Raw genomic sequence first — 23,154 nt, 5'->3', positions numbered from 1 at the left:
AACCCTGTCGTTATAGTGACAGGTTTCACATTGTCCTTTTTTAGACAACTGGGGGCTATTCTTTGCTTTAAATTGCTTGCCCTAGTAAAGATAATCTCTGGTTTGGATGGTAAAATCTGCTGTAACATAGGGTCTTTATGTAAAATGCCCCAATGTTTATGAACAATCCTCCTAATATCACTAGCAGAATTACTATACCTCGTCACAAATGGGATTGATGTTTTACCCTCTTCTCCCCTCTTTGTAACTCTAGTTTTATATTGTATCAGTTCTGCCCTATCCATCAAAGAGACTTTTCTATATGCATCCTCTACTGTATCTTTTTTGTAGTTTCTCTCATCAAACTTAACCATTAGATCTTTCGCCTGTTCGTCAAATACATGCTTTTTTGAGCAATTACGTCTAATTCTTTGCATTTGACCCAATGGGATGTTATTTATCCATTTTTCAGAATGTCCGCTATTACCCAATAAAAAGTTATTAGTGTCAACACTTTTAATATATGTTTTCGTTTCGATCTGTCCATCTTCTATATAAATAAGCAGATCTAGGAATTCGATCTGTTTGTTACTGTACTTAGTTGTGAACTTCAGATTGTATGGATTATTATTTAATCCAGCTAGAAACTTCTCCAAAAGATCTATGCTACCCTCCCAAATCAGGAGGATATCATCTATATACCGATGCCATGATACCAAGTTTGCGCCAAACTCGTGATTGGACCAAATATACTGGTCCTCCCACATACCCATAAAGATATTTGCATAATTTGGCGCAAACTTGGTACCCATGGCAGTACCCCTCACCTGTAGATAGAACTTATCATCATTCCAGATGTAGTTGTGACTCAAGATGAAACCAATGCAGTCTACAATGAAATCTACTTGTGTTGATTCCAGAATTTTACTGTTCGTCAAATTATCTCTAACAGCAGTGCACCCTTGTAGATGGTCAATTACTGTATAGAGCGAACACACATCACATGTTACTAAAACATAACTATCCTTCCATTCAATATCTTGTAAGATGTTGAGAACCTGAATTGTGTCCTTTAGATATGATTTCAACTTACTTACAGGTTCCTTTAGGAAGTGGTCAATATAACCAGATAGATTCGATGTGAGGGCCTTAATTCCCGACACTATGGGACGACCTGGTGGGTGGATGGGATCCTTGTGGAGCTTTGGCAAGTAATAGAATATGGGGATTCTGGGAGATTCTATATACAAAAATTCCCACTCACTTTTGTTTAGTATACCATCTTTAAGACCTCTATTTAGTAATCCTAACAGTTCTATCTGGAACCTCTCAGTAGGGTTACTTTCCAATGGTTTGTATGTTACCGTATCTCCCAAAAGTCTTAACGACTCCAGATCATAATCCTTTCTATTGAGGATCACCACACCTCCCCCCTTATCTGCAGTTTTAATTACAATATCATCTCTTCCCATTAGTTCTTGGACCGCATCTAGTTCCCTTTTGGTCATATTCTTAGGGAAATTTTGTTTTTTCCTTCCTTCTAGTTTCTCCATATCCTCCTGCACTAATTTGCTGAATGTATCAATATGTCCTCCCCTTAGGTAGCTAGGGTAGAACAGTGATTTCTTTTTACATGCAGTATGTATAAATCTTTCATTACTTGTGGTGTTTTCGTTTCTAACTTCTTGTGTCACATTTTATTTCATAAAGTACTTTTTTAATGTCAGATTCCTTGCAAATTTGCTAATGTCGATGTATGTGTTGAAAACATTTATTCTACTACTAGGGGCAAATGCCATACCTTTGCCCAGTACAGACTTTTGTTCTGTTGTTAAGTCAAAATCACTCAAGTTGAAAATGCCTAACTTATGGGTATCTACAGTGTTGGTTTTTTTGGTGGCTTTAACCCCTCCTCTAGTCCCTCTTTTAGTGGACTTTCTATTTTCCTTTTGCGGGGTGACGATGTTTTGTGCATCGTCTGGGGTTGTGTCTTTTCCCCCCCCCGCTCCCCCTCCTGGTTTGTCTTTTTCCTGTCTCCTCTCTAAAAAAGACCTGGATTCTGCGGATGTTGTTGGTTTTTCTGCTTCTTCAAACACCTCCTCTATATCCTCGTCTTTACGTGTATGGTTCTGTGGGGCTTGTTTTTTATAGTTCCCTTTCCAACTTTGTTTCCTGGGTCTATATTCCCCAGAGCCTCGTCTATCTCTATCATGCCAGTATCTACCCCTATTATCTCCCCAATGGTGGTAATCTTTTTTATAATGATAATTAGATTTTGGGGCATAGTATTGGCTATTGCTCACATTTTGATGGCCTGTTTGGTTTTGTGGGGCTTTATTGTCTTTAGATTCAACAATGGGCTCTTTTTTATTTTGTTTCCATGTTCTATAGCAATTATTTTGATAATCCTCCTTATCCCTCCTTGCTTTTCTCTGTTTACGTAATTTTGTATCTCTTTCATTTTTATCAACCCTCAATTTAACTTTCTTCTCTATTTCCTTATATTTCGAATCATGATTAATTAGATCTAGTTTATTTTCTATCAATTTGATTTCTTCCTCAAATTTCACTAAACTCTTATTGCGGTGCACAATTAAAAATTTCATTAGTTCCATTGATGCCTGGTCTAGAATTTTATTCCATTCATTCATAAACTCAATATTGTCCTGATCTGTGGTTGGATCTTTAAAGATCCTCAGACCTCTCGGGATTCTATTGGTAGCAATATAATGCTCCAATGATCTAACGTCCCAAATGGTCTTAGTCTCCTTAATTAATATTTGTTCTAATTTAAGGAAAATTGATTCTAGATTTTCTTCTTCACCTGTAGTGCTTTCTAATCTTACATCGTCTGAAAAGATAATATCAATATCCACTGCTCTATGATTCCTCATATAGAATATAGAATCTGGCTTGACATTAGTGGCCATAATTAACCTAATGTGGTGCTGCTATATGTAACGTGGAAAAAATACAATATAAAAACAGAAAACTACAATAAGCGCAATCACAATTAGACTAATAATGATATTTACCACATATATAGGAGGGTATACTACCTCACAATCTAACTTTCCCTGATTAAGTCTGCAGCCAAAAGGTCTACCGCTCCACGGGCTGGTAAAAAAGGGATATCCAAACAAGAGTGACCTAGGCGCAAGTAAAAACAAGAAAAACAAACATAGGGTAATACGTTCAAACAATTGGTCTACTGGGGGGTACGATATGCACTTACAGCAGGTAGAATAAAATCAGGCCTTGTATCCACTCTGGGATCAGGAACAATGAATGAAGATCTGGAACAGCCAGCAGCAACTCATCTACAGGAATCGTATCCTCGTGTGAAGTATCACATATAGAAAGAGAAGTGGGACACATACATAGTGTAACACAGTTTATTTTAAAAATTTAATAAAAATTTAATAAAAAAGACAATAGGTAAAATACTCACACTTTGTGAGTTTGGGTAAAAGCGTTTGAGAATTTAGAGCTTCTCACACTCATCAAGGGTGGGTATACACAGACTCTATTGATTCCTTATAAAATGTCCTTGTAACCACATGCGGTGTTGTGGCCAACTTCCAAGGGTATGGAGTCACTTTATGGGGCACTCCTAATAATATCCAGAGCCTCTGAGGATGGGGTACTTGCTCCGTTGTTGCGAGACCCGTAGTAAAGGGCCGTGTGTTTCTTTAGCTGCACCTAATGTGCAAGTAGTACTCACGCTACTTCTGGGGTACAGTGTGATGTTTTTCCCCCTTAGTTAGTGTCCGCCTCGATAGTCTGTGGACCTCCCCGCTTCTCTGACTGCTCCGGATCTCCGTGGCCGTCCGCCTGCACGCAGCGGCGTGGTGACGTCACGTCGTCTCGCGAGATTCTGGATCCAAATCTCCCGCTCGCTGTGTTGATCTCCGTCCCACACCTACTCGTTGGAAACATGTACCATGCCGGTACACCGATACAGATCACTGCCAGACAACTGAATATTGCTGGCTATTCTCCCAATTGTCCTGTGCTCACTCTCAGTAGTTCCAAACCACGCCCTACGCGTTTCTCCTTTCGGCTTCGTCAGGGGATGATCTAACTATGTGTCCCTATTCCTGTGTAGATATACCCTCCTCCATTACGTGATTGGCTATCTAGTTGATTAGAAAATTACAAAAAGCACCTCTCAATTGGAATTGTTATTTCCATTCTCAGTAGAAAGTATTCTATAGGGGTTTTAATTCAAATACTAATGTTAGCAATTTAGATGCATTTTAGGTGTGTTACCAACTGCTGAACAAAGTAAATATTGCATCATTATACAGTATATACATTCACTTTCATTATAATTATACATATACATAAACATCTGAATTAGAATTTAATAATAAGGAGCAATAGATATTGAGTATATTTAATTAACCATTTATGTCCTTCAATTTAGACAGAACTCACTATAGTTAAGTATTTTTTAGAAATACCTTCATTGTAGAGGCTATAATTATAAACCATATTACGTTCTCATACTTTATGCAGGACAATTTTGTATAAGTATTTATAAATGGGATATAGTATTCCACTTATTTCCAATATGTTACTCATAGGGGGATGGTGTAAATTTAAACCTCGTTACTTCAATTGTGACCACTGTACATTGATAATGGCATTTCAAAATAGGATAATATAAACGTACGTTCATTCATTAATTAGATACCTTTGGGATACTTTATTTAGGCCTAATGTATTTGATTAAGACCAAACTGTAATACAACGGTATTTTTTGGATATATATTGACATAATGATAACATATGTATTATATTCGAATCTACAAATGGTTGCATATTTGCCAACTGGTAATAGGCACTTATTTCTTACATTGCATATTTAATGGTGATATTGTATTCAGGGCAATTGCATATATGAATATATCTTACTAATACATAAAAACCTTACACACAAGCTAGAACATAATTTTCCCAAAAGTTGTTTAACCACATCTTTATAGTTGTATGATTGCATAGCATAATCTTATATTTGGGAGTGGGATGATTTTATCATACTATAATCCACTTTGTTTTTTACTGATTTGGAGCTGAACTCAATGTAAGACATATATTTTAACACAGATATTATCTAACACAGGTTATGTTTAACACAGATAATGTTTAATCTCTTAGAAAAGATCCCAGGTCTATGTCAATATTGAGACCTAGCGGAGTAAGTGTTTTAAGGGCATAGATCCAGTATGTTTCCCGTCTTGATATTTTGTTCACAGGATTACCCCCTCTCCAGCTAGGTCTAATTTTTTCAATACCTACAAATTTTAGACCCTTAGGGTCCTGGCCATGGAATTCTTTAAAGTGTTTTGACACACTATGTTGTTGTAAACCTTTTTCTATGTTTCTTACATGTTCCGCTATGCGGATTTTCAGTTTTCTCGTAGTTCTCCCAATATATTGTTTGTTGCAAGGGCATTGCAACAAATAGACTACAAAGCTTGAGTTACAATCGATCATGTCTTTTATATCATAAGTGTCATTTGTGACTTCTGACTTAATCGATTTGTAACTCTTTGTTGAATTTGGATGAAGTTTGCAACCTTTACACATTTGACATTTGAAAAACCCTGTCGTTATAGTGACAGGTTTCACATTGTCCTTTTTTAGACAACTGGGGGCTATTCTTTGCTTTAAATTGCTTGCCCTAGTAAAGATAATCTCTGGTTTGGATGGTAAAATCTGCTGTAACATAGGGTCTTTATGTAAAATGCCCCAATGTTTATGAACAATCCTCCTAATATCACTAGCAGAATTACTATACCTCGTCACAAATGGGATTGATGTTTTACCCTCTTCTCCCCTCTTTGTAACTCTAGTTTTATATTGTATCAGTTCTGCCCTATCCATCAAAGAGACTTTTCTATATGCATCCTCTACTGTATCTTTTTTGTAGTTTCTCTCATCAAACTTAACCATTAGATCTTTCGCCTGTTCGTCAAATACATGCTTTTTTGAGCAATTACGTCTAATTCTTTGCATTTGACCCAATGGGATGTTATTTATCCATTTTTCAGATTGTCCGCTATTACCCAATAAAAAGTTATTAGTGTCAACACTTTTAATATATGTTTTCGTTTCGATCTGTCCATCTTCTATATAAATAAGCAGATAGTGCAGATAGACAGTAGCCAATCAGAGCGTGGGAAATTTATCCCTACTCTGATTGGCTCTAGTAGACCATGTGACAGAGGCTTGGGGTAGAACGGATATGACGTCATTGAAAGCCTGTCACATGGTACTTGAACCAATCAGAGTAGGGATAGACTTCCCACGCTCTGATTGGCTACCGTACCATGTGAGGGCGGCCATGTTTCTTTTCATGATGTCATCTTAAAGGCAATTAAAGCAAAGCCATTCTGATTGGCTGTGCTTTCTTTGCCTTTAAATGACGTCATCATTTTTTTTTACATCGGCCAAAACACATGGTTTTCACGGCCCAATCAGGGCCATGGGAACCATATGACGAAAATGTGACGTCATAGGCCTTTAAAAGCCTATGTCATCTCATTTTGAAGCCAGACGCCGAGGAGGAAGGACCTCCTACTGAAGAAAGAACACCAGGGCGTGGCAGCAGATGGGAAGAAGACCCCGGAAGAAGGTAGAAGAAAGAAGAATACAGATGAAGATGGATTACAACTAGAAGACCCCTGGATTGTCTTGTTTTATTATTTTAATGTTTATTATTTTATGGTTTATTATTTTATAGGTTCCTGTTCGTGGATTGTTTCGTGAGTAAGCTGATCAACGGGAGTCAGTGGGGTCAAGTAATGGTGAGTTAAATAAAGAAATGTATTTAATGTAACTGTGTTTTTTTTGCTTTTTCATGTGTTTATTTTTTTTAATGCATATCATTTCTTGCCACTGTATGTATGTATGTATGTATGTATGTATGTATGTATGTATGTATGTATGTCTAGAGAGATATATACATACAAGGTAAGAAATTATAGTGTTGTAATAGCTTGATTTACTGTATTGTAAATGATTGTGGCTATGCTGCTATGCATAGATGTGTGTTAAATGTATTTTATTATTATAGAGATGTAATTTTTGGGCTTCTATGCTGTACTGTAGGTTATGGTGAGGCTTGCTTTAGTATATTGTAATATTTGGTGTCCTTTTTTGTATGATGCTAACTTGTTCTCTGTAACGATAGCTATAGTTAATTGTGTAATTGGTATGGATGGTATTTTAATTGTTTAGGGATGTAATTCATGTCTGTTAATTCATTGATGGTGACTTTATTGGATGACATAGTATACTTCTTGTGATGTAATGCTATTTTAGTTGGATTATTGTATTGTTAACATTGATTTGCAGCGTGTACATGTAGCTTACATTTTATGCTACATGTATACACTGTAAATGCAATGTTTTAAGTGGCATTTGAGGCTTTAGATTGAATGATTACATGAGATTTGTTTAGGAAATTGCTTTTTAATTCATTGAGGATGTTATGCATAAGTGGTGTTGCCATTGCAGGATGGCTTCACCCCTTAATTACCTTTGAGGTTAGTACCCGATAAGGTGATTAAGGGGTTCATTGGTATGTGAATGACACTGATATGTATTGGCTATTTATTATTTTGGCAACGGACCCCAAGGATGATGCTGGTGACGGGGCCTTCTTATTGATGAGGTTAGTAGAATTTTCTTTATTTTACTACGGTATTTAATGTGTTTAATAATGGCCAAATAATGTATTATCCCAATGTGGATAATAGTTATTTGGCACATTATTGCACTGTTTGTGCTGGGGGGATAGGGGTTTTTGGCCCCAAGGGTATATGGTAGGACTCCCTTGTGGGTAGTGGGTGAGGGTGGTTAGGCCTTAGGGGGCAGGGGGGTTAGTGGGGGAGGGTATGTGGGTGATGGTGGGTTAACCCCTTAATAACTGTAGCGGTTAATAACCGCTATGGTGATTAAGGGGTTAGGGGACATTACATTGGATGTTTTTATTCTTGTGTCTGTTTTGCAGCATCGGAGGGGGCATGGGCAGGATGAAGATGAGGATGGCCTTCATCGTGGCAGCCGGACATGGGTGAGTGCTATATGTATTTAATGTCTTTATTGTTCTGTATGTATTTTAAATGGACAACTGCACTATTATCCATTTGTGGATAATAGTAATGTTGCCCATTACTGTATTGTATGTTGTGTATTGCTGCTATGTTTATTGGGGGCATTTGTCCCCAATAAACATGCTACTATGCGTTAACCCCTTCATTGCCTTAGCAGCTATCCGCTATGGTAATGAAGCAGCATTAATGTATTTTAATAATATTGTGCGGGAGCAGGGAGCCCCCTGAGCTGAACCGCATTGATTTGTGGCTCAGAGACCCCCTGCTTCCCGAGTTACAGGCCCCAGTTTGGGGCATCGGTTACAGTGTGGACGCCATGTTTATTGCGGGCACGTAGCATATGGGACGCTATAAACATGGCGGCGACACTTCCCATCCGATCACACATACCGGGGCCTGTAACTCGGGAAGCAGGGGGTCCCTGGTCCACAAAGTGATGCGGTTCAGCTCGGGGGACCCCCTGCTCACTGTACAGTATTATTAAATAAATATTCATGCTGCTTCGCTACCATAGCAGATACCCTCTAAGGTAAGGAACGAGTCTTTATTGATATGTGTTTTATTCATAGTGTAGATGTGCAGAGGGTCTCCGGAGCTGAAGCACTTTGGTTTCAGGTCCGGGGACCCCCTGTTTCCCGAGATACAGGTCCCTTTATGGGGTGCCGGTATCCCTCTGCTTTGTTTACATTCCGCGGTCACGTGATCGGGACCTTTAAATGCAGAGGGATACCGGCACCTCATAAAGGGGCCTCTATCTTGGGAAGCAGGGGGTCCCCGGACCTGAAACCAATGCGGTTCAGCTCCGGAGACCCCCTGCACATGTACACTATGAATAAAAATGGTTTAAAAAATAATTTTTATTGTGCTGATGTTTGCGCCGAGAGAGCAGCGGATCTCTCTCTGCTGCAAACACAACACGGCAGGGGACGGCTTCTCGGCAGTTTCTCGCCAGGCAGCCATCCCGCCACCGGTTACACGCCATTTCATCAAATGGTGGTGGCGCATTCATTCGCCAGGGATTCGCCCCTTACAGCATACAGCCAGTTTAACACGCCAAAAACATGCCTAATTGCTAAACTGCCTAATGCATTTTTCCGCTGCTTACTGCATGATGCCCTGCATGAGTCCACGCTGCCGCTGAGCTCACTCATGCTTGGAGAGCGGTGATGTCACCAGCTCTCCAAGCATGAGCGATCGCTGTCCTGCAACATTTTAAGAGCAGGAGTGTGGGGAGGGGGGATGGAGCGTGGCTATTAGGGAAGGGGGCGTGTCATTGGCTGAATAGGGACTGTGTGTGTGTGTCTGTCCATTTTCTCTCTACCCCTTTCCCTCCTCTCTCGCTTCTCTCTTTCCCCCATTGCTCTCTCTCCCCCCATTGCTCTCTCTCTCTCCCCCCATTGCTCTCTCTCTCCCCCCCATTGATCTCCCTCTCCCCCTTTCCCCCTATCTAGCCCCCTTCCCTCCTCTCTCTCCCCTTCCCTTCTCTCTCTCCCTTTCCTCCTCTTGTTTCTCTCCCCCCTTGCTCTCCCTTCCCCTCTCTTCTTTCTCCCCCCTCTGTCCTTTCTCCCCCCTTCTCTCCTTTCTCCCCCCTTCTCTCCTTTCTCCTCCCCTTCTCTCCTTTCTCCTCCCTTCTCTCCTTTCTACCACCTTCTCTCCTTTCTACTCCCCCTTCTCTCCTTTCTACCCCCTTCTCTCCTTTCTTCCCCCCTTCTCTCCTTTCTCCTCCCTTCTCTCCTTTCTCCCCCCTTCTCTCTTTCTCCCCCCTTCTCTCCTTTCTCCTCCCTTCTCTCCTTTCTCCCCCCTTCTCTCTTTCTCCCCCCTTCTCTCCTTTCTCCCCCCCTTCTCTCCTTTCTCCCCCCTTCTCTCCTTTCTCCCCCCTTCTCTCCTTTCTCCCCCCCTTCTCTCCTTTCTCCTCCCTTCTCTCCTTTCTACCACCTTCTCTCCTTTCTACTCCCCCTTCTCTCCTTTCTACCCCCTTCTCTCCTTTCTACCCCCCTTCTCTCCTTTCTCCTCCATTCTCTCCTTTCTCCCCCCTTCTCTCTTTCTCCCCCCCCCTTCTCTCCTTTCTCCCCCCTTCTCTCCTTTCTCCCCCCTTCTCTCATTTCTCCCCCCTTCTCTCCTTTCTCCCCCTTCTCTCCTTTCTACCCCCTTCTCTCCTTTCTCCCCCCTTCTCTCCTTTTTCCCCCCTTCTCTCCTTTCTCCCCCCCTTCTCTCCTTTCTCCTTCCTTCTCTCCTTTCTCCTCCCTTCTCTCCTTTCTACCCCCTTCTCTCCTTTCTACCCCCTTCTCTCCTTTCTACCCCCCTTCTCTCCTTTCTCCTCCCTTCTCTCCTTTCTCCCCCTTCTCTCTTTCTCGCCCCCTTCTCTCCTTTCTCCCCCTTTCTCTCCTTTCTCCCCCCTTCTCTCCTTTCTCCCCCCCTTCTCTCCTTTCTCCCCCCCCTTCTCTCCTTTCTCCCCCCCTTCTCTCCTTTCTCCCCCTTCTCTCCTTTCTCCCCCCCTTCTCTCCTTTCTACCCCCTTCTCTCCTTTCTCCCCCTTCTCTCCTTTCTCCCCCCCTTCTCTCCTTTCTACCCCCCTTCTCTCCTTTCTCCCCTTCTCTCCTTTCTCCTCCCTTCTCTCCTTTCTCCTCCCTTCTCTCCTTTCTACCACCTTCTCTCCTTTCTCCTCCCTTCTCTCCTTTCTACCCCCTTCTCTCCTTTCTACCCCCCTTCTCTCCTTTCTACCCCCCTTCTCTCCTTTCTCCTCCCTTCTCTCCTTTCTCCCCCTTCTCTCTTTCTCGCCCCCTTCTCTCCTTTCTCCCCCCTTCTCTCCTTTCTCCCCCCTTCTCTCCTTTCTACCCCCTTCTCTCCTTTCTACCCCCTTCTCTCCTTTCTCCCCCCCTTATCTCCTTTCTCCCCCCCCTTCTCTCCTTTCTACCCCCTTCTCTCCTTTCTCCCCCTTCTCTCCTTTCTCCCCCCCTTCTCTCCTTTCCACCCCCTTCTCTCCTTTCTCCCCCTTCTCTCCTTTCTACCACCCCTTCTCTCCTTTCTACCCTCTTCTCTCCTTTCTCCCCCCCCTTCTCTCCTTTCTACCCCCCCCCCTTTTCTCCTTTCTCCCCTCTTCTCTCCTTTCTACCCCCCCTTCTCCCCGTTCTCCCCCCTTCTCTCCTTTCTACCCCCTTCTCTCCTTTCTACCCCCTCTCTCCTTTCTTCCCCCTTCTCTCCTTTCTCCACCCCTTCTCTTCTTTCTCCACCCCTTCTCTTCTTTCTCCCTCTTCTCTCCTTTCTCCCCCTTCTCTCCTTTCTACCACCCCTTCTCTCCTTTCTCCCCCTTCTCTCCTTTCTCCCCCCTTCTCTCCTTTCTCCCCCCTTCTCTACTTTCTCCCCCCTTCTCTACTTTCTCCCCCCTTGTCTCCTTTCTCCCCCTTCTCTCCTTTCTCCCCCCTTCTCTCCTTTCTCCCCCCTTCTCTCCTTTCTCCCCCTTCTCTCCTTTCTCCCCCCTTCTCTCCTTTCTCCCCCCTTCTCTCTGTTCTCCCCCCTTCTCTCCTTTCTACCCCCTTCTCTCCTTTCTACCCCCTTCTCTACTTTCTACCCCCCTCTCTTCTTTCTCCCTCTTCTCTCCTTTCTCCCCCCTTCTCTCCTTTCTCCCCCCTTCTCTCCTTTCTCCTCCCTTCTCTCCTTTCTCCCCCCTTCTCTCTTTCTCCCCCCTTCTCTCTTTCTCCCCCCTTCTCTCCTTTCTCCCCCCCTTCTCTCCTTTCTCCCCCCTTCTCTCCTTTCTCCCCCCTTCTCTCCTTTCTCCCCCCCTTCTCTCCTTTCTCCTCCCTTCTCTCCTTTCTACCACCTTCTCTCCTTTCTACTCCCCCTTCTCTCCTTTCTACCCCCTTCTCTCCTTTCTACCCCCCTTCTCTCCTTTCTCCTCCATTCTCTCCTTTCTCCCCCCTTCTCTCTTTCTCCCCCCCCCTTCTCTCCTTTCTCCCCCCTTCTCTCCTTTCTCCCCCCTTCTCTCATTTCTCCCCCCTTCTCTCCTTTCTCCCCCTTCTCTCCTTTCTACCCCCTTCTCTCCTTTCTCCCCCCTTCTCTCCTTTTTCCCCCCTTCTCTCCTTTCTCCCCCCCTTCTCTCCTTTCTCCTTCCTTCTCTCCTTTCTCCTCCCTTCTCTCCTTTCTACCCCCTTCTCTCCTTTCTACCCCCTTCTCTCCTTTCTACCCCCCTTCTCTCCTTTCTCCTCCCTTCTCTCCTTTCTCCCCCTTCTCTCTTTCTCGCCCCCTTCTCTCCTTTCTCCCCCTTTCTCTCCTTTCTCCCCCCTTCTCTCCTTTCTCCCCCCCTTCTCTCCTTTCTCCCCCCCCTTCTCTCCTTTCTCCCCCCCTTCTCTCCTTTCTCCCCCTTCTCTCCTTTCTCCCCCCCTTCTCTCCTTTCTACCCCCTTCTCTCCTTTCTCCCCCTTCTCTCCTTTCTCCCCCCCTTCTCTCCTTTCTACCCCCCTTCTCTCCTTTCTCCCCTTCTCTCCTTTCTCCTCCCTTCTCTCCTTTCTCCTCCCTTCTCTCCTTTCTACCACCTTCTCTCCTTTCTCCTCCCTTCTCTCCTTTCTACCCCCTTCTCTCCTTTCTACCCCCCTTCTCTCCTTTCTACCCCCCTTCTCTCCTTTCTCCTCCCTTCTCTCCTTTCTCCCCCTTCTCTCTTTCTCGCCCCCTTCTCTCCTTTCTCCCCCCTTCTCTCCTTTCTCCCCCCTTCTCTCCTTTCTACCCCCTTCTCTCCTTTCTACCCCCTTCTCTCCTTTCTCCCCCCCTTATCTCCTTTCTCCCCCCCCCTTCTCTCCTTTCTACCCCCTTCTCTCCTTTCTCCCCCTTCTCTCCTTTCTCCCCCCCTTCTCTCCTTTCCACCCCCTTCTCTCCTTTCTCCCCCTTCTCTCCTTTCTACCACCCCTTCTCTCCTTTCTACCCTCTTCTCTCCTTTCTCCCCCCCCTTCTCTCCTTTCTACCCCCCCCTTTTCTCCTTTCTCCCCTCTTCTCTCCTTTCTACCCCCCCTTCTCCCCGTTCTCCCCCCTTCTCTCCTTTCTACCCCCTTCTCTCCTTTCTACCCCCTCTCTCCTTTCTTCCCCCTTCTCTCCTTTCTCCACCCCTTCTCTTCTTTCTCCACCCCTTCTCTTCTTTCTCCCTCTTCTCTCCTTTCTCCCCCTTCTCTCCTTTCTACCACCCCTTCTCTCCTTTCTCCCCCCTTCTCTCCTTTCTCCCCCCTTCTCTCCTTTCTCCCCCCTTCTCTACTTTCTCCCCCCTTCTCTACTTTCTCCCCCCTTGTCTCCTTTCTCCCCCTTCTCTCCTTTCTCCCCCCTTCTCTCCTTTCTCCCCCCTTCTCTCCTTTCTCCCCCTTCTCTCCTTTCTCCCCCCTTCTCTCCTTTCTCCCCCCTTCTCTCTGTTCTCCCCCCTTCTCTCCTTTCTACCCCCTTCTCTCCTTTCTACCCCCTTCTCTACTTTCTACCCCCCTCTCTTCTTTCTCCCTCTTCTCTCCTTTCTCCCCCCTTCTCTCCTTTCTCCCCCCTTCTCTCCTTTCTCCCCCCCTGACTTCATTTGACCCCCCACACCACACCACTTTGTTTGCCCCCCCCACACCACTTTGTTTGCCCCCCCACACCACTTTTTGCCCCCCCACACCACACCACTGTTTGCCCCACCCCCACACAACAACAGTCCGTTTTGCCCCCCCCCCACACCACACCAGTCTTTTTTACCCCCCACCCACACCACACCAGTCTTTTTTGCCCCCCCCCACACCACTCTGTTTCCCCCCCCCCACTGCACCAGTCCGTTTTGCCCCCCCACACACCACAGAAGTCCGTTTTGCCCCTCCCGCACCACACCAGTCCGTTTTGCCCCCCCCCCACACCACACCAGTCCGTTTCCCCCCCCCACCACCACACAATAGCAGTCTGTTTTGCCCCACCCCCACACCCACACCACAGCAGTTCGTTTTGCCCCCTTCACAACACAGCAGTCCATTTTGCCCCCCCCCCCCACCAACACCACAGCAGTCCATTTTGCCCCCACCACCACTCTGTTGTGCCCAACCCCCCACCACTCCGTTTTGACCCCCCACCACTCCGTTTCCCCCCACCACCACTCCGTTTTGCCCCCCCACCACTCCATTTTGCCCCCCCCCACCACTCCGTTTTGCCCGGCCCCCCCACTCCGTTTTGCCCCCCCCCCCAACACTCCGTTTTGCCCCCCCCACACTCCATTTTGCCCCCCCCCCACCACTCCCCCCACCACTCCGTTTTGCCCCCCCCATCACTCCGTTTTGCCCCCCCCCACCACTCCGTTTTGCCCCACCACTCCATTTTGCCCCCCACCACTCCGTTTTGCCCCCCCCCACTCCATTTTGCCCCCCACCACTCCATTTTGCCCCCCCCACCACTTTGTTTTGCCCCCCCACCACTCCATTTTGCCCCCCCACCACTCCGTTTTGCCCCCCCCACCACTCCGTTTTGCCCCCCCCCCCACTACTCCATTTTGCCCCCCCCACCACTCTGTTTTGCTCCCCCCCACCACTCCGTTTTGCCCCCCCCACCACTCCGTTTTGCCCCCCCCCCACCACTCCGTTTTGCCCCCCCCCACCACTCCGTTTTGCCCCCCCCACCACTCCGTTTTGCCCCCCCCACCACTCCGTTTTGTCCCCCCCCACCACTCCGTTTTGCCCCCCCCCACCACTCCGTTTTGCCCCCCCCACCACTCCATTTTGCCCCCCCCACCACTCCGTTTTGCCCCCCCCACCACTCCGTTTTGCCCCCGCCCACCACTCCGTTTTGCCCCCCCCCACCACTCCGTTTTGCCCCCCCCCACCACTTCGTTTTTCCCCCCCACCACTTCGTTTTGCCCTCCCCACCACTCCGTTTTGCCCCCCCCACCACTCCGTTTTGCCCCCCCCCACCACTCCGTTTTGCCCCCCCCACTTCATTTTGCCCCCCCCACCACTTCATTTTGCCCCCCCACCACTTCGTTTTGCCCCCCCCACCACTTCGTTTTGTCCCCCCCACCACTTCGTTTTGTCCCCCCACCACTTCGTTTTGCCCCCCCCACCACTTTGTTTTGCCCCCTCCCACCACTTCGTTTTGCCCCCCCCACCACTTCGTTTTGCCCCCCCCCACCACTTCGTTTTGCCCCCCCACCACTTCGTTTTGCCCTCCCCACCACTTCGTTTTGCCCCCCCCCCCCTCACCCCCACCACCACTTCTCTCGACTAGAAATCCCATGTTTGTGTTTGCAGTAGTGACAGGGCATTAGAACACGCCCTCTCTCTTCCCATTGGTCAGAGCAGGGTCACATGACCCTGATCTGAGCCTGAAAGTTTCTCTCCAGTGTCTCCTCAAGCACATAGCTTGAGAGAGCGTGCGGGCACGCGCATGAGCGCCCAAGCACAGCACGAGCGTGAACGGGAGGATTCCCATTCACAGAGGTAAGCGCGCTAAGCGCATAGCGAGCTCAGCGCCAGCGGGGACTCAGCCTTAGGCTGAATCCATAGGACTGCATGCATGCTGAGGCATGCAGAGGCTGAGGGAAAGCAGGTGCTTTCCCTGGCCTTGGTCCGCGTGCCTTCCGGGGACATGTCGGGGGGGGGGGGGGGGAGCTGTGACGTCACGGAGCTGGTTCGCCCTCATTGGGCGAACTGCTCACGTGACCGGCCCTGCGCTCCCTTGAGCGCTTGAATTTAAAATTTTGCTCTCATTGCAGCTGCAGGGGCTCACTGCCGAGCAGCAGCGCGCCTCAGCACGGGTCAGCGCATAAGCGCTGACCATGCCCGAGGCCTTAGGCAGATTTGAGGAACTCAAGGGAGGCAGGTGCTGTTTTGGCATCAGTATTGCACCAGGTTTGCTAAAAGGAGGTTTAATATGTGATAATTAAGCCCCATAAAGCATTTTCTCTTCCTAAACCTCGATTTATTCTTCACTCATCCTTTTGAAGTTTTTAAAAAACACATACGAGCAGGGTTCGCTCTCCGTATGTACTATACAAGACATTGAGATAGATGATCACAGGTGAATTAAACAGACAATAACAATGGCTAACTGCTGCACCAGACCATGTCCAAGAACTAAGAAAGAAGGAAACAGACATTGTTTAATGGTTTTGGCAAGAGGAATGTATGGGCTATGAAAGCCAGGTCCTATTTGTTCTTTAGGGAGATAAGACATTAAGATAGAGTAAATGCTAATGCTTGACATGGGAATTGTAAGGAGACCCTACAGAGTTTTGTCTGTAAAGGTGAGATTTAAAGATAGTGATTGGCATAGTAAGCGGTGGTTTATATGTAGCCCTTTTTCTGACACCTTCCTAAGGGACTACTGGTAACTGCACAACACCTGTGGCTCCAGGAGATCTGAGCCTCCGCTAGCTGGGAGCCTGGGGTAATACTTACACATTTACATCGCGCAGCGCCTCCACTTACCCAGGATCCCCGTGACGTGAGATTCCCCTGGGCAAGAAATACAACAACACACATACACTGTATAGATAATAACGAATAATTTACTAACGAGGATAGAGAACATAACACAACATAACCTGTACCGAATGACGGGTGTCCCTCTCTGGAGGAAACACTAATAACCAAAGCGTCTCGCATGACACTTCCCCAACACCAGGGGATCCCACCCAGTGTCCGAAGAACCCCACCCAATGTCCCGCACTCTTGCAGAGATCGTGGGTGACTGCGCAGTCACAGTTAAGCTAAGGGCCCGGTGGTGCACTTAGGAATATGTGATACCTGCCGAGCACTCCGGTGCTCGGGTCAGCAACTCTTCACAAAGGGTCCAGTTGTAGAATGACGTCCTCTGATCCCCAACCGAACTCCGGGCACGTGGACCGCCAGAGCGGTCCCACTCTGGAAAAGTCTCTGCGGACCCCAACGTGGGTCCGAACCGCTCCCAGGAACAGCAGCAGCCGCTGTGTCCCTATCTATCTAAGTGGCACTAACGTGACAGGAACCCTAACCTAGGGCCTGTCCCTGTAGTACAGCAACCTGTAGTGGCTTGGGGAACTCCTATGGGCCTGCAGGGGTTATGACCTGTCCCACTCCTCTTGCTCTCCGAGTCCCCTAAGCCTCACTAACAACTAGCTAACTAACAGCGCCTGCAGCAGACACACAGTCAACCTGCAGACAGCAACATGCAGCCCTAACACACCGCACACGCTGCACACGCTCTCACACCTAAGGGCAGCCTCCCTATCTCGATCCGTCCCTTATCAATTACCCCCTACCCTAACAGGGATTTGGGGCCTGCCTGGGACTTGGGGATCCTTACCTGGTGCAGGAGCCACTCGCTCCCTGCACCCTTCCTTCCCCTTCCTGCTCCCAGCTCCAACTGCCGTTCCTCTAAGCCCGCGAAATGTATCAATCGGGCTGTCTGGAAATCCTCCAGCCCTATTGGCTCCTATCAGACACCTGGTGCCTGTCTCCCTATGCCTCCTGGGAGTTGTAGTCCCAAGGAGGCTATGTCTGTATTGGGGCCGCGTGCGCCCTTCTCCCGTGCATACGCGACCTGTCTGGGGCCTTCCCTGCGCCTGCTTGCCACTGCGCATGTGCGAACTATCGCGCAATGGCGGCGCCCTGTTCCCCGAGCCGCCGGGACCTCGGTAACGCGATCGCGGCCCTAACAACGGGCCGCTCGCGTCCCCGGCAACCGGCCGCATCAGGGAACAGCGCACGGCTCCCTGCACTAGCCCCCACCCTCGCGTTCTGCCGGCGGGTCCGTCGCTGGCTCCAGCGGCACCCGCAATCGCTCGCCACGCTACAGAGAGGGTCAAGGAGGGTAAAACAAACCCGGGGCTACATATAGAAATCAGAAATGAAAGCATAGAAAATGAAGAGGATGGGCACAGGCAGGAGCAGGGTAATACTGACATCCTTCCTATGTACAATTAGGCAAAAATAATTTCAGATTTGTCTTTTAACAAAAGACCAAGAGGAAGATTCACAAAAGTCTGTTGTGGTTTATGCACTTACATTAACTGTCATTCAAGTCAATGGCAGTTAATGACAAATCAGGTATGTGTCACGGTTGTGCTCGCCACAAACCTGGGTCGGACTGCGTGGCTGAGGTGGGTTTGTATAAGCACCAACCTTAGACCGCGCAGGCTGATCCAGATTGCGCAGTTCGTAGTCATACGTAGCAGGGTCGGGACTGGAGAAGGCAGCATCGTCATGGACAAGCCATGGTCAGGACAGGAGAGATCAGGGTAACCGTTATTCAAGCAGGAGTTCGGCAACAGGTAATCAGAAGTACCCCGCTTCAGCTTAGGAGCGTGAGCGCGGGTTCTGCACGTGCGGCGACCATGGCACTGCTCTCAGGAAGGGATAGGCAGACTGGAGTGGGCACACTGCCAGGCAGCACTGGTTAACCAGTGCTTCAGCGCAAGAGTCCAGAGCGGGCCTGTGCAAGGAGAGAGCTACAGACCTCAGGACTCGTAGACCGGCCTCTAATAGGGAAGAACAGCCGGCCTCAGGAAACTGGAAGCTGAAGTACGCACTGGAGAATCCTCCACTTCAGCACAGGAAACCCGGACACGGCCTCTGCAACGGAGAATGAGCAGCAGGCCCCAGGAACCAGTAGATAGGCTCTGCAGTAGAAGGATAGCAGGCCTCAGGAAACAGGGAGCTGAAGTTAACATGAAGAGTACTCAGCTTCAGCACAGGAACAGGCCGCTGCATGAGACTAGCAGCCGGCCTCAGGATACACAGGATAATCAGGAAATACAGGCCCCTGCATGAAGACTAGCAGCAGGCCTCAGGAATTAGGGAATAACAACTAGAGAGGTTAATACATACACAGGCAAGCCAAGGGCTTGTGGCAGAACACTTGTGACATCCAGGAAGGATTATGCTCGGCAGGGAGCATTGTGGGGAAGGCTGTCTTTAAAGGTCAGTGAACCAATAGCAGAAGGGGCGTGTGACAGCATTGCTTTAATGAGTGAACCCAGGGTGAAGCTGCAGTAAATATCAGGAGCAGTGTTCCAGGGCTGCACAGGTCTGTAAGGCAAGGCAAACAGTAAACTGAGGTGTGGATTCCTTACAGTATGTTATCCTGCAACAGACCATCGTGAACACCCCCCACCACCCAAATGTATTGTGGGACTAGTAGTCCTTATTTTAAATAATAAAAAAAACACAGAACATGATATCACTAGAAGTATTTGAATAGGGTGTTAATTGCCAGTGATAGAATAAACTCTTTTTATTGGAACGTTAATTTAATGACAGTACTAAGCGCACAGTATTATCATATTGACCAAGTATTCATTTTCTGCTTTCCACATGTAGCCCTGTGTAATTTTTGGTCTACATACCTCTCTCATTCTGTGCAGTAATCCCTGTTAAGAGGGCAGGTTTGCCAGAAATCATCATGGAGGTTTGCCCTCAACCCCTGTGATGTGTAAGGTGTAGCAAAGGAAGTGACAGCATGCTTTGTGTCCACTATTAGTGGCACAGAGGTGGGTCTTTCTGGAACCTATATATTTCGCATCACTTCCTAAAGTTAGTTGTTCAAGTGTGTCTGCAGCAGTTCAAGTCTGCTCTGTCTGGAATCAAGTCTGTGAAGTTCAAGTGTCAGCAGTGGCAGAGTGACAAGCTGACTCCACACTGTGTCCAGGGCTCTGGCACAGCTGGTAGTCTCCCTTAGGGGAGAGGTGGCAGAAATATCCCTGGCTATTACAGAGTCAGGAGGAAACTTCCTTATGATATGCACCTATATGTTGTGCGGCTAAGTACCGGCCACTATGATGGGCAGTCTGCCATGTATGATGGAAATAAAGATGCCTGTGATTCAAAGACCCTTCTTGCCTGTGACTGGAGTTAATCATGAAGAAGATGCACCCAGGAGTTCTCTTCCAGACACTCCTCCCTGCTATCGTGGGGATCTGGAAGGCATGGAGGCGCTGTACCAACTGTGAGTAGAACTCAGCACTACCTCACACGCCTGTCATGGTGAAATCCCCACTACCAACGAGCGGGAGACTCAGTAGTCCTGCGAGCCAGCAGGTGCACCACACAACACAGACATGTAACTGGGGGCAGATTCTGCACATAGGGGCCCATAAGAGATTGGGTAGCGCTCGTACCATTACACACATGAGACACATTTTCTTGCCCTAATACATGTTTATGGAAGATGAACAGGATATATGAAGAAAAGATCTATGAGGTTTCAAAAACTCTGCACACACTATTACAATATTAAGTGCTTAAAACTCAATAAACACTCTTACATATTTGACGACCTCTCTTGTTGGTCAATCAAAAAGCATAACAATCTACAACATATTTACTCTTCTCCAGGGCTATTCTGGCTAACTTTGAACACAGAGCTAAATGTTTCAAGTTAACTCTCAAGTGTGTGACTGACTCTAACAAGCTAAAGGTTTATTTGCAAAACTTTAACCCTTAAACTCTGGTCTCGCGGGATCTTCCCTCTGCTGCTGAAACTCAATGCTCCGGCTCCGTGATGGAAATCAGCTTGTCAGCTTGTCTCTCTCTCTGCTTGTGATCCGCCGGGCGAGTTTGCACTCATTGTAGACAGCAGAAAGGATTCACTGGAAGACTCCAGTCCGCCTACCTCCCTGCTCCCATTCCCGGTGACGCCATAGTACGAGAGACACGAGACGTGAGGACCCAGGGCCAGGCAGTGAGAAGACGCGTGTAGAGCTGACAGCTGATCAAAAGCGTTCTTCCCAGCCTCAGGCCGAGTCCATAGAAGGACAGGCCGTGCTGAGGCGTGCGGACGCTCAGCGCTGAGCCCCTGCATCCTCAATGAGGATGCCTTGAGAGGGGGCTCGCGCGAACGTCCGCAGGCGTACTCAGGCTTTGGAGTTTTCAGCCGAGCGCCAAGCTGTTTTTCAGCGCACTGTCGGCTGAAAACCTCCAATGAGAGAGGGGCTGCGTCAACGTCACGGCGCCGTGACGTCGGCGCCGTGACGTCGGCGCCGTGACGTTGACGTCAGTGCGTCGCGGGCGATTGACCCAGCGACGTCACTGCCCCGCCTCCCTCAGTCTCCCCCCATCTCCGATCGCGGACGCTGGCTCGCCTGTATGTGCATGGAATCGCACAGCTTCTGCAGGCGAGCCTCAGCATCAGCGCGGTGCAGCACGGCTTCCCCCCTCTATGGCCCGGGCCTCAGAGGGGTCCGTTTATATCCACGGCATCACGGGCGCAGTATATCAGCTCACCTACGGGAGCATACTTACTTCGGATCTTCTCCCAATCTGCTTGTTTTGATTTGCCAAATGTGAGTGCAAATTTTTATATTGATTTGACATAAAAGTTGGAACAGTCTGCACTATGTTTTGTGCCTCTCTTTCATCCTGCTAAGGTCCCATCACTGTGATCTGGGAGAGATTTGGATGTTCACCATATATCTCACAAAGATACCTTTACACACATGATTCCTTTGAGAAATCTGTAAGTAGAAATCTCATTGGGCTACTTTGTTCTAAGAACCACACCACTTGAACAGACATATTTGCACTATATGCTTGTGTTTGCTCTTTTTTTTATATATATATCTGCGCTCCCCAGTATCCTGTAACCAGACATATTAAATATAGAACTCAGATATCCTTAACTCATAAATACCAACATGGTTTTATATTTGGCTGCACTTTAAAAAAACAACATCATATTTGATCATGAGTATGTTAATAAAGGGGTATACATAAATTGCAAAAGTATTTAGCAACATAAAAAACAATCTACTTTGACATTTTGTAGGCATATTGATTGTAAGTATTTTATTTTGTCCTGTACTAAGCAATGTTTATATCTATTCTAAAAGTATTACACCCTTTGATCTTTGTGGCTCGGGCTTGGCTCACCTCCTAAGTACATTATTTGTGCATAAGTCAATAAGTCACTTATCCTGCAAGGCAGCAAAACTGGGGATAATATTTGCGTCATTGTAAACTATGGAAAGGACTGCCAAAGGTTCTTAGGTGCTGTTAAATTCCATTTTTCTATTTAGTGATCACCCAATTTGATCTGTACTTCACTGTTAGACACTGCTTGCATGGAATTGTTTAATCTCATTTTTAAAATTATTATGCACAATTAAATGTTACAGAACCCCCCCCCCCCCGTTATATTGTCTATTTCTGTTTATTGTTTAGATTAAATTGTTTTGAATTGTGATGGCCTGTTTAAAAAAAAAAAATCAGATTGTTTAGCGTTTTTATTTAATGATGTATTTTGTTGGCTACTGGTTTTAATTGATGTGTTGCCTAGTGGTTATATTAATTAATTGTTGTGTTGGTTACTGCTTTTATGTATTAAATGTTTTATTTGGCTAGTAGTGTGATTTATTTAATTTAATGCCTAGTGGTTTTATTTCTTTAATTGAATGGCTAGTGGTTTCATTTAGGTAATTGATTGGTTGGCTAGTGCGTTTAATTTTTGATTTTGGGGGTTTAGGTTCGTTTTGTATATGTTTGATTATTGTGTATTTTGGACATTCATGCTTTTGTATTAGGGTGACCATTGACTGCTATAGTAGCTTATCATGCCCATATTATATGGGTATGATGTACTACTATGCCAATGAATGGGTACAGGGTGGGTCCGGGGTGGGGGTTTAGGCCTCCCGTGTGGGTAGCAGGGGAGGGTGGGTTAAACTGAGATCAGGGCTTGCGCTCTCTGCTTGAACGCCCGTCTTGCCTTGCGGTCCTTGTGAGAGTCGTGCTTTGTGACGTCACTAGAGACAATTAAGGGCAAATACATGGAAATGTTTAATTACATTTTTTGTATTATTATGCACAATGAAAAGTTACATTAATTGTTTTTTAAAGGTCCCTCTTACATTTATTTTAAACCCGCCATTTTTCGTTACCGTATGGTCCCCCAGAACTGAACTGTGCTATTTTCAGTTTACAAGATCATTCTGGTTCCACAGATACTTACCGGTGAAGTTACCGGGTTTAAATCTCCCTCCAGGAGAAACAAAATGTCAACCAATTCCCGGGGCTACTAAGAAGCCGCAATGTAATTGGTTGTATCTTCCTATTGGACCGACGTTTAAATTGTCTTTAAAAAACAGAAAGTTTT

The 23,154-nt window shown here is 46.9% G+C and overlaps 1 protein-coding gene across 3 annotated transcripts in view; it reads left to right on the top strand.

The window, feature by feature from the left end:
• The window catches only part of HHIPL1 (HHIP like 1), a 116,403-nt gene that overhangs the window by 5,331 nt on the left and 87,918 nt on the right, over positions 1–23,154 (top strand). The window lies entirely within an intron of this gene.

The sequence above is a fragment of the Ascaphus truei genome, chromosome 9 (assembly GCF_040206685.1).
Source record: "Ascaphus truei isolate aAscTru1 chromosome 9, aAscTru1.hap1, whole genome shotgun sequence".
Classification (NCBI taxonomy): domain Eukaryota; kingdom Metazoa; phylum Chordata; class Amphibia; order Anura; family Ascaphidae; genus Ascaphus; species Ascaphus truei.
This window is presented reverse-complemented; position numbering and strand designations above follow the sequence as displayed.